Here is a 12500-nt window from a genome sequence, read left to right on the forward strand (position 1 = left end):
GTTCTTGTCACGACTGAACTGCAGAAAAGTCACAATGCACATACGGTATCTGACTGTGTTAGGACAACCTCTCATTCTGTAGAAAAAACGCAGGACACGGGAGAAGGACATTTTCACAATAGGTCCCCCTTGAATAATATAAATGACGTTTGGTGATACAGTACGTTGATCAAGTTGTATCTACAATAAACTGTATTGAATATGTTTAGCTTTGTATTGAAGTTGTTAGGTCACATCTCTCTCTTTTCTCTTTCGCTTTCTCTTTCTCTCTCTCTTTCTGATATGATATGCCATGATACGATAACACTGGCCATTTGTACAGTAGGTCACTGTGACACGGCAGGCGTGTGGCTGACAGATGATGTACAATATATTTTCACGCTGTTATGTAATTTGTTCATTGCTTCCATTTTTCCAACTGCCGTCCCCCACACATTTCTCTCTCCCTCTCTCTCTCTCTCTCTCTCTCTCTCTCTCTCTCTCTCTCTCTCTCTCTCTCTCTCTCTCTCTCTCTCTCTCTCTCTCTCTCTCTCTCTGTCTCTCTCTCTCTCTCCTCTCTCTCTCCTCTCTCTCTCTCTGTCTCTCTCTCTCTCTCTCTCTCTCTCTCTCTCTCTCTCTCTCTCTCTCTCTCTCTCTCTCTCTCTCTCTCTCTCTCTCTCTCTCTCTCTCTCTCGCCTGCAGCCAGTCAGTGGCCTAGTTAAGGCAGCACAGAAGGTTTGTTAGCATCACCCCCCATAGACCAAAAATCTAAACAATGGTAATCCGGAAGAAGCCAAGCAGGGAGACACAGGGACAGTTCAGACCAGCAGGGAGACACAGGGACAGCTCAGACCAGCAGGGAGACACAGGGACAGCTCAGACCAGCAGGGAGACACAGGGACAGCTCAGACCAGCAGGGAGACACAGGGACAGCTCAGACCAGCAGGGAGACACAGGGACAGCTCAGACCAGCAGGGAGACACAGGGACAGCTCAGACCAGCAGGGAGACACAGGGACAGCTCAGACCAGCAGGGAGACACAGGGACAGCTCAGACCAGCAGGGAGACACAGGGACAGCTCAGACCAGCAGGGGGACACAGGGACAGCTCAGACCAGCAGGGAGACACAGGGACAGCTCAGACCAGCAGGGAGACACAGGGACAGCTCAGACCAGCAGGGAGACACAGGGACAGCTCAGACCAGCACACCAACACGTCACGTGCACTTAATGCAAAGCGGACGCACATTATGCAGACATTTCTGCATTCATTGTGAACATGCATGGACAAGCACACATATGCACGCATAACACACACACTCACACATTGCAATGCACATGGGCTGTTGCATACTGTATGTAGTGAGGTGTTTACAAGTCTAGCTGTCTATAATAAGTAACATCTGCTTCCATTGAAGCACACCTGACCCCCCCCCCCCCCCCCCCCCCCACACACTCATAACATGCACACACACAAATAATAACATACACATAATGTCTGTATCACTATAGGCCTACTTGAGAGTTCCAGTGACTTTTCGTAACCGGTATAGCCCTAACGCTAAATATCCTAGTAATCCTTACTGTACCTTTAAAGTAACCCTAATTCTCACCCCTAATCCTAAATGGCCTCTTTTCAACAAGGATCAATTAGATACACTTGAATGTAAACCTACACATTTAGAATCTGTATTTACGTCCACATAAATACAAGGACACAAATATTATCAGTGCATTATCAGACATTGTGGGTTATTCTGTTACATTCGTGCCCAAATGGCAATGGCAACCAAAGTTACACATAGGATGATGAACCAGACAAGTAGCATACAGCTCATGGCTACAGATAGCAGCGTCTTCTCCAAATTGCGTGCTGGCAATAATAGCTGACACTGAGCAATATCACAACACACGCACACTCACACACACACGCACGCACGCACGCATGCATGCACGCTACACACACACACACACAACACACACACACACACACACACACACACACACACACACACACACACACACACACACACACACACACACACACAGACACACACACACACACCACACACACACACACACACACACACACACACACACACACACACACACACACACACACACACACACACACACACACACACACACACACACACACACACACACACCACACACACACACACACACACACTAATGCTTTCTGAAAAGGGAGTCAATGTAAAAAAAGTAGCATGTAAATAAGGGTGGAGAGAGAGAGAGGGGCTGGAGATGACCGTGTGGAGGAAGAGAAGACAGCTGGCAGGAGGAAGAATTGGCCAGCAGACATGTCAGCATGAGTCCTCCCACTGTTAACATTCACATACATACACTGTTACAGCATAGAGGAGTGAAATTATTTAGTTAGCGGCTCCTCGGTTTAGCAGCAGTGATAAAGTATGGCAAAGAAAAGAGAAAGGAAATAGAAATTGTATAAAAATAGCAGCATTTTTATTACATTTTTCTTTTTATTCTAATTAGTGTATATACTCGACCACATCGTGCACAATTGTACAGCCCTGGCCTATTTTATTTTATAATTCTATTCTATTCTATTGTGCTTTAATTTAGTTTATATTACATTCTATTTTATTCTACCTTTTATTTTATTCTACCTTTTATTTTATTCTACCATAATTGTCTGTCCGTTAATGTCGCACTGATAAGGATATATAATATAATATATAGTGCTGTCAAACGATTAAAATATTTAACTCGATTAATCGCATGATTGTCCATAGTTAACTCGCGATTAATTGCAAATTAATCAAATCTTTTTTTTTTTTACCTTAAACAGATCTTTTTCAAGTTCCAAGTTTTAATACTCTTATCAACATGCGAGTCAACAAATGCTTGCTTTATGCAGCCATTTAACACAAAAGGATGACCCTCATGCATTGCAAATTTGCATCAAATTCAAAACAGAGTGATGCACAAAATAACTTAAAAGAAAATAATAATTTAAAACAATGAATAAAGTGTGCATGAAATAATAGGGGAAAGAAAACGTTAGGAACTTGTTACATTCACACACACAAGGGCTGATTAATCACACACACCCCTCTCTCCCTCACACACACACTCTCCCAGCTCTTTTTCTCTTTTGCCCCTTCCTCATCTCTCTCACCCCCCTCTCTCTCTATATCTCACACACACACACACACACACACACACACACACACACACACACACACACACACACGCACACACACACACACACACACACACACACACACACACACACACACACACACACACACACACACACACACACACACACACACACACACTTCAGAAAAAAACATAGTATCAAAGAGAGCATCAATAATATATAAGCAAAGGAAACAATATAAGCACCTGAGTGAAGTCTAGTAAAAAAAAAATATATATATATATATATTTTTTTTTAGTTAATCTTGAGTTAAAAAAATTAGTGGCATTAATAGAATCGGGAGTTAACGCGATATTAACGCGATATATTTGACAGCCTTAATTATAATATTATATATATATAAGGATGAGCACGATAAAGAATAGCGCTAATTTACAATACAATAATCACACTGTCATAATCACAGTGTTGGTCTAGACTCTAGTGGGTGTCAAGTGGCAGTAGAATCAATGATAAAATAGCTCTAGACTTTAACATAACAATCACCATATAGGTGTAGTGTGTGCAATAATACAAAAATAATAATATAATAGCACTAGATTACCGCAGTAATTAAATGTCTTTATTATACAGGAAAAGATTAAAAGTGACATTACAGATGTTAACATGTGTTTACATTTAACCTGACTCAGTTCAAACTGATTTACAGCCGGCTCTTGCACAGCCAGATACAGTAGAAAGGGTAGAAACACATTACAATACAAAACAATAACAGAGAAGAGAAGTGGTCGAAACTTACAAATTCAGTACAGGCACGGATATCAATAGTCAAGATGGACATCCTACCTAGAATCAACTTCTTCAGCTCAATGCTACCGTTACCCCCTCCAAAGGGTTACTGGAAAGAATTACACTCCTCCACATACAAATTTATTTGGAATAACAAACCACAACGTATAAAAAGATCCACCGCACAAAGCAGACGGAGGTATGGCATTTCCAGATTTCTACCACTACTTTAAGGCGTACACTTTAAGACCACTAACAACATGGTTTGATCCCCAAGCATTAGTATTCTGGAGAAATTTAGAAGAAAATATAGTAGCTCCACATAGGCTGAAGGGCATAGTATACACCAAATTACCAATTAAGCAATGCGAACGGAAATTTGGCCCCATAATCACTCATGCGATCCGGATATGGCGCGAAACACAAAAAAAATATTCTACCCCACATAAATGGCATAATCATACTCCCTTATTCAATAACAATGCACTCTTGATAGGAAAACAACTTATAAGATTCCCTAGATGGGAAAAGCAAGGCATACACATCATTAGGAGATGTTTTCAACAAACAGGGTTTTTGTAGTTTCAATGAAATACGCAAAAAATTTAATCTCATCAAGTCCACATATTATTTTTATGCACAGTTATTGGAATGTTTGAAGGCTCACGGTGTTCCATTAAATATACCAATTGTACACCACAGATACCACAAATTTTTCTATGAAAGAGAGACATCGAGAGGTTTTGTATCAGATCTTTATCATCAATTACTAACGGCCTCATATGAAAACCTCCATCTAGACTTAGTCTGGAGGAGGGATATACCAGACCTGGAGACAGACTTTGACTGGCAAGAGGCCTGGGCAAATGTACGACTTGCATCAAGGAACCCGGACCATCAACAAATCAATCTTAACTATATTCACAGGACATACTTAACTCCTATAAGACTGAACAAAATGGGTCTTAAACAAGACTCCAAATGCTCCCTATGTATAAATGGGGACGAAGGGACATTTATGCACATGTACTGGGACTGCCCACCAGTTAAGATATTTTGGAAAGAAGTGACCCAGCAATTAGCAAATCTCTTAACTCTGGATATACCTGTACACCCCTCTGTATTACTGCTGAATGATGTTTTTGAGTGTGCAGCACCTCCACAGCTAAAGAGATTGGTTTTATCCGGTATCACAGTGGCTAAAAAGCTGATAGCATCACGATGGTTTCAACCGGAAAAAATGTGCCGGAAGGTCTGGACTCTTACATATCTCGATGTGATTTATCAAGAAATATCTACAGCAAGAATTTTGGGGCTCAATGAATCCAAAATGACATTGTGGTTAGAAGTGGTGGAGAGAATAAAAGCTAGCATATAATGGTAGTGTCTGGTTAGGAACACGTTATAATGGTTGGATTATCCAATGGGGGGTCCGGGAGGGGGGGGGGGGGGTTCGAGCTGGAGCATATGTATGTAGGTTTTTAGATAACAGGTATTAGGGGTATATCCTGTATAAGACATTTGACTAAATGGTAATTTCATTGGATATGCACTGTGAATTAATGCTTGTATATCTTATCGTGTGTTGTCATGTTTGTTTATATGTCTGTTTAAAAAATAATAAAAAAATAAAATACAAAAAAAAAACAATAACAGAGACACAAAAAAACTAAAAAAACATAGGCGGCTAGACAGACACTAGAGAGGTCTTGGAGTGAGTCAAATGGGATATGCGACTTGGATCAATGGCTGCATGTGTGTGTCCTTCCATCAGCTAGTGTTGATAGTTGATATGCCTTTTTGAAGTGTGCAATAGAGGTTATTACTCTCATGTAATGTGGGTGAGTGCTGGAGGATAGTTATTATTTTGGCTCTGAAAGTAAAATTGAATGGCTAGATTATTTGTATAGAAAGGTCAGGGCATTACAATGTGAAAGTACAGTGCAGTGGTGAGTCCAAATGGGTATAGTTGGATGAATACGCTTTATTGTCAGACATAGATATAGTACATTTCTTAGGGAAGTGGAAATTCAGTTAGTTGGTAGTTAGATGATTAGGTTTCAACCATCGATGTAAATATAACGTGTTTTGAGGTTATGACATCAGGGTTTGGGTCAGGAAGACAAATTGCAGTGTGATTGACATATATACAAACAATTGGAATATTTGCACATGTTTGGAAGATCATTAATATACAGAGGAAAGAGTAAAGTACCCAAAATGCTGCCTTGTGGAACTCCCACATTACATGTTATAGGGGGGGATGTTCCATTGATCAATGTTAACCACTTGGGATTAGTTAGGTAGATAGGAGGAGAGCATCATTACCACAGAGGAAAAACATTGAAATGAGCTGAGTTTGTTCATCAGAATCTGTATCAAAGGCTTTTTTTTCAAAGAGGGCGACAGTGGCTCAGGAGGTAGAGCAGTCGTCTGGTAATCTGGAGGTTACCCATTCAATTCCCGCTCCTCCCAGGCAGTGTGTCAAAGTATACTTTGAGCAGATGAGCAGATTGGCACCTTGCATGGTTGCCTCCTATTTTGGAATGAGAGTTGGATCCTTAGATAAAAAAATTGGGGTGATTTGAGCAGTTTTCCAAAGGGAGGAAAAGATGGAGAGCCTGATACAGAGATTGACCAGATGGTAGAGGAGAGGCATCACGCTGTCAGCACAAGTCTTGAAATGCATATTTAAACCATCAATATAAGAGTTCAAAATAGGCGGCTGGGTGGCGTAGCGGACATTGCACTCGTCACCAACGCAAGAGACACCGGGTTCGAATCCGGCTGTCGGCGTTGCCTCCGGCTTGGGCCGGCCATCATATTAACTCAATTGGCAGAGTTAGCGGGTGGGAAGTCGAAGGGTGGTAGTCTGGTCGTTGTGAACAGCGACTCCTACAGGTCGGTTAGGGCGCCTGCACAGCAAAGTCAGGAAAATGGCGGGGCAAGTGTGAGCTTCCTACACGTTACTCCTCGCCAAAATGAGAGCCCTCGCTGGCACGTGAAAAGATGTGACAGGCTGCCTCCACATGTATCAGAGGGGACATGTGATGCAAGGCTTCTATCCTCCCTACAACCGACCAGTGGGGGGCATATGCGAGCAACGCTCAGGACAGGGGAGGGAGAATTGGCACAAGAGGTAAATTGGGATGGGGAAAAAAATCACAGAAAAAGGAGGAGAAAAAAAATTAAATAAAAATAAGAGTTCAAAATATCAGACAGCTCATTCTGCGTAAAGAGGGATGCAGAAGAAGAAAAAGATGGGGGAGAGGACGGAGTATCAAAGTTAAATGCTAGTTCTTTAACAGATGTAATAAAAAATAAAGAAATGTAAGAACTTGCAATCTTTTGGGTTACAGCGATAAGAGTACCTTTTCATTGACATATATAAGGCCTTTGATACTGATCATGCAATATTGAAGTAAATACTTCAGTATAGGACTGTCAGGAAGTCGGTTGGTTTGAAAATGCTCGGGTCAGTGTAGGCTCCTTTAGTGTATGAAAGGGTGTGCCCAGGATCAGTCCTGGGACCACTCCTATTCACTATTAGTCTTATGCCAATGATACTGTGATAATACTGCTTTGCCTCTACACCAAACCAGGGTCTTTGTCAGCTACATGGCTTTGATAATGACTCTATATCTCAATACAAATAACTAGGAATCATTATGATAAGTTATGATTCACTAATTTGTAAGCCTCACATTAAGCAATTGGTGAAAAAAAGTTAAAATACATACACGGTTCACTCAATGTGTTATTGTTGTATGTAATTTGTATAGAATGAGCCAAGGCCAATGAGTCTCAGGTCAAAACTAATTATAATAACAATTTCTTGAAAAAGAGATTTTAATCTCAATCAGACATCCTGGATAAATAAAGGTTAAATAAATACATAATTTCTCTTACGGGTTCCACAGACCTGAACACCACACAAGGGTTAAGGTACATACTGTACAGAGCGAGGTGAACTAGCTTTCATGTTTGCAGCCCCATCTACTTGGAACGGACTACAAAAATCTATGAATTTACTCACATTATAGTTACTGTATGATTTTAAAACTAAACAATATTGATGTGGTTGTAATGTATATCTTCAGCCTTTGTGATTTTAATGCTTTCACTGTTTTCACTTACTCCCCTCTTTTCATTCTTTGTGTGCGTTGGTTTGTGTAAACTAATTGTGTTCGATCTCGATCTCTATCTCAAGAGACTATCCTGGGCCCTGTTTCATGTACGTGGTTCAACTAAGTCGATCAAGATGTCCATTATCCAGCTTCAGTTAACCCGATGTTCGAAGCCGGGATTTTCCTGTTTCACAAAGGTGGATTCAGTCTCGTTAACTCAAGCCAGACTTGCGAGTCAGGCTAAATGCGCGCGGCCGTTTTAGGTGAAAAGCCAGCACGTATCGATGGCAGAGATCCTGATTCTCAACGGCATTGATTGATTAATTGATTTAAGACTTTATTGACAGATTGCAATACGGCTCAATCGCCTCGCCGACAAGTTAAATGCGTTATCTATAGGCTAATTCTAAGTCCCTCATTACCTCAATCAATCAGATTATATTTCTTTAAACTTGCCTGCTGGATTGAATAATCAAATGAGATCTTGCTAGCGAAAATTATTAGTTAACTGTTATACAGAATTACGATACGGCTCTCTTACCCATTGATTGATGTATAGTCAATCTTTTACTTATCTTCTCTGTGGTGTAACGGGTTCTTCTTTTGACTTTCACACGGACGACCGGGGTTCAAGACCCTAGTCTTTTCCTTCTTTTTGCAATATAGGAATAATTCAATTTGGTGCACGTTGAGAGCTATATAAAGAATGACATCCTCAATGCATGTAGATTTATAATATTTTAACTTAAAACCAGGCTACTTTGGCGTATAATCATTAATATTATATTCAAAAAAATCATATTGGAAACACCGGGATTTGAACCCCGGTCGCTGGATTGGCAGGCTTGAGCACTACCGCTGGGCCACTGGGCCAGATGGGATAAATTCATTGTTTATACATTAATGAACGAGAGACCCGTGTTTAGAATATCCTTTGTTTTGAATGAAGTTTATCTCTTTATCCTCATTCATTAATGTGACGTCAACGGCTCATTCAATTTCTCAAATCCGGCAAACAGCGCATCTCATCAGACATCTTAATCCCAGTTACAATTAAAATAACCACATCATGTGTACATCGCACGAGCGAGCGCCACCGTCGCCACGGTATATATAACGTGCATTATTTAGGACAAAGTGAATTTAATATCAGCATTTTGGGTCTATTTTACATTTCAAAAGCCCCCTCTGGAAGAATGGAGCACAAAAACGTAATTCAGAATGGTATAATGCAGATCGTAGACTGTGGGAATAGTTTCAGGAAACGAGCTGTCACTTCTTTGCGGGGGCGTGGCGATAGTTCAGGCTAACTTGAACTTGAACTCTGCTTTCGACCAGGCTCAAACTTTTGGATATGTTGTCATGGTGATTTGGAAAATCCAGGTACATGAAATCGGAAAGTCCGGCTAACCCAGTTATCCAGCTAAAGTTATCCGGCTAACTCAGTTATCCAGGTACAAGAAACAGGGCCCTGGTCAAATAAATAAATAAATAATAATAATAATAATAATAATAATAATAATAATAATAATAATAATAATAATAATAATAATAATAATAATAATAATAATAATAATAATAATAATAATAATAATAATAATAATAATAATAATAATAATAATAATAATAATAATAATAATAATAATAATAATAATAATAATAATAATGAACCTGTGCCCCCTGAGCATGGATGTGCCTGTCATTCCACTGTCCCTCTCAATCCGGGGCTCCAGCGGCCCCGTGTTTATAAGCCTGTTGTTTTGTGGTCGAGACGCTGGCCCGCGGCGACAGGATGAAATGCCATCTGCGAGGCCCTAGACACTAATACGCTGTATTCTTTATTATTAAATATGACTCATTATTGAGTCACTGTTGACAAGGAGGGACCAAGATCCACTGGAAATAATCCAAAACTAAACACAATGAGAGTGTAATAGGTTTTGGGGGTGGAGGGGCATGTAGAGTGTCTGTTGTTGGGGAATAACAGCGAGGAACAACATAGGATGTCTAGGATAGTTGACGTGGTGTCATTATTTTTGCTCAGCTGTAACACTTGACATGATGTGACGTAGTGGCCTCTGCGATAATCTTTTCCCTCTCCATGCATATCTGCTGATAACGGACATAGCGTTCTTCTTTTGAGTCAAAGGGGACTCATTAAAGCCTGTATGCTGAGGATGTTGCCCTATTGTGCTCATGGTGTCTGCTTTGTCTGCGTGCCGTTGTTCTCCGTGGCCAGTCCGCAAAGACTCCAAACCATTTGAGACGGAGCCATAGAAACAAACAACAACAAAAGTACACCCTGTGGAGCAATGAGACAGAGCCCAGACACACTGTAGCACACTCTGTCCTAGCCGTGGTCACTGCTGAGGCAGTTAGAAGAGATATACAGGGCTTAGGCATCGGTGGACACTAGGAAAAAAATCAATACAGCAATATATTGCAATATTTTGCATGCCGATATTGTTAGAGTGACGGCAATAATCTTTATTTAGATTTTTTTTATGTTGACAATTAGAATTAAGTGAACAGACTGAAACGTTATCTTATCAGACCAACCAAGTTCTGTCAACACTTAGTGAACGCTCAGCGTTCATTGCATATATCTCGCTTCAGCATATATACACTGAATAATTCCACAAATGTACCTTTAAATGCCAGCATTCATCTGGCCACACCCCCATCCGCTTACCTATATAAGCAGGGGTGGTGCCACACACTCATCTCCTTCCCAACAAATTTCATCACAATGAATGAATGAAAAATCAAGGGCCTGCAGCGTCGTCTAAACGCTGAGCGTTCACTAAGTGTCGACAGAACTTGGTTATAGTCATAACCTAACGTTCTGTTCCACACTAGCTCACGCTCAGCGTTCATTGCATAATAGGAGCTGAGCGGGAGCTAGAAGCTCGACAAATGTACCCTGCTGAGGCCCCCCACAACCATCAGACCAGGGAGGGCCGAGCCCCCCCGACCCACCCTAATGGAGGGCACCGCCCCTATTGGTGGCTTCACGGGAGGGCGACGGACCCGACCGTGCGAAGAGGCACTCAAGCAACTCAACGCACAGGGTGAGCAGAACGTGGCTTGACCCCACGACTACACACACGCACAACCCGCATGCCACCCGGGAACGAGCGGAGGGAAACAACCTCGTTACTGCCCCCAGAATCACGGGGTCAAGGGCAAACCCAACCCCGTGGCAAGGCCGTAGCAGCGGAGCGCGAAGGAAGACCCAGACCCACCAAAAGGACTGGACTCCCTGGAATGGGGGCCCGGAGAAGTCCATGATGCCAGCATCAAGACCCCACCAGGTGGGCACGTAGTGCCGCGCCCCCCACATCGCCAGCGTATTCGGACAAAAACCCCTCAGCCGAGCGGGCCCTGTCCCCCCAATAGTACACCGCCTGGCACACTGACCCTGCAACAGGCAGTCAGCATGGCCGTAAGCACACAAAAAAGGTTAACCAACGGAAGCAGGCAGCGCACCGGGGAAAAACCAGGCAACAGGCTATTAACCCTAGCCTGGAAACTGCGGACGAGACAGGCGCCAGAGGGGACAGCTGAACACAGCCGCCCCGGCGGAAGGAGCGGAAGCTGGCGGCGTTGCATGACCAAGCCTCCATTTAAAAACCCCCACCCAGAGGGGTTGAGGCAGAGAAGGCTGACACGATTGGCAGACGTCATGAACGTGCAGGGGCACCCTCAACCGGTGAACCCGAGAGTTGACACTGCTTCCAACACACCAGGGAATCAACCACCTTGGCGTTACCCAATGCGGTGGTTGTTCCTATAACCCCTCAAGAAAAAACTCCAAAACACACCTGCGGGTATACACCGGCTATACTGCAGTACAAGTGTTTCAGTTTTCAAAAAAGGGTTAACCCAGGCCTACGGGTCAACGAAACATTACCTCGGACCGGGCCTGGCGATACGGGAAGCACAGGGTCACCAGAGGAGGTCAAAGACCACCCCAACAGGCCCCTCTTCGCCATGCGTGAGAGAGGAGCGAAAAAGAATGGAGAACCAGCCCCTAAGCACACCGTACTTGGTATTCCCAGGCGGTCTCCCAACCAAGTACTAACCAGGACCAACCTGTGTAGCGGCCGAGATCCGACGAGATCGAGCGTGTACAGGTTGGCATGGCCGTAAGCCATTACGACAGTGCTGAGTAAAAACGTACCCAACCAGGGTCTCCATAGCGCTTAACCCTGTGACACCCGGACCGACCTGGCATTTTTCCCCCTGAAAAAAGCCCAAGTCCCTCAGGGTACCAGAACAGCAGATCTGCATCCCCGGCGGACAACGGGTTCAACTGATCCGGACCAGCGTGACCAGAACCAGTCCCGTGCCCTAACCACGCCGACATGCCTACTCCAGGAGAAAGGGCAGATATGCGTGTCGATCTTAACATGAAAAGAAGGCGCCACCCAGACGTTCGGGCGAAAACCGCGCCTG

General features: G+C 42.9%; 1 protein-coding gene across 1 annotated transcript in view; it reads right to left on the bottom strand.

Moving 5' to 3' along the window:
- The window catches only part of elfn2b (extracellular leucine-rich repeat and fibronectin type III domain containing 2b), a gene marked incomplete at both ends in the record, with an annotated part of 83063 nt that overhangs the window by 1948 nt on the left and 68615 nt on the right, over positions 1-12500 (bottom strand). The gene's annotated exons all lie outside the window — the stretch shown is intronic.

The sequence above is a fragment of the Notolepis coatsorum genome (assembly GCF_963971535.1).
Source record: "Notolepis coatsorum genome assembly, chromosome: 14".
In the NCBI taxonomy this organism is placed as follows: domain Eukaryota; kingdom Metazoa; phylum Chordata; class Actinopteri; order Aulopiformes; family Paralepididae; genus Notolepis; species Notolepis coatsorum.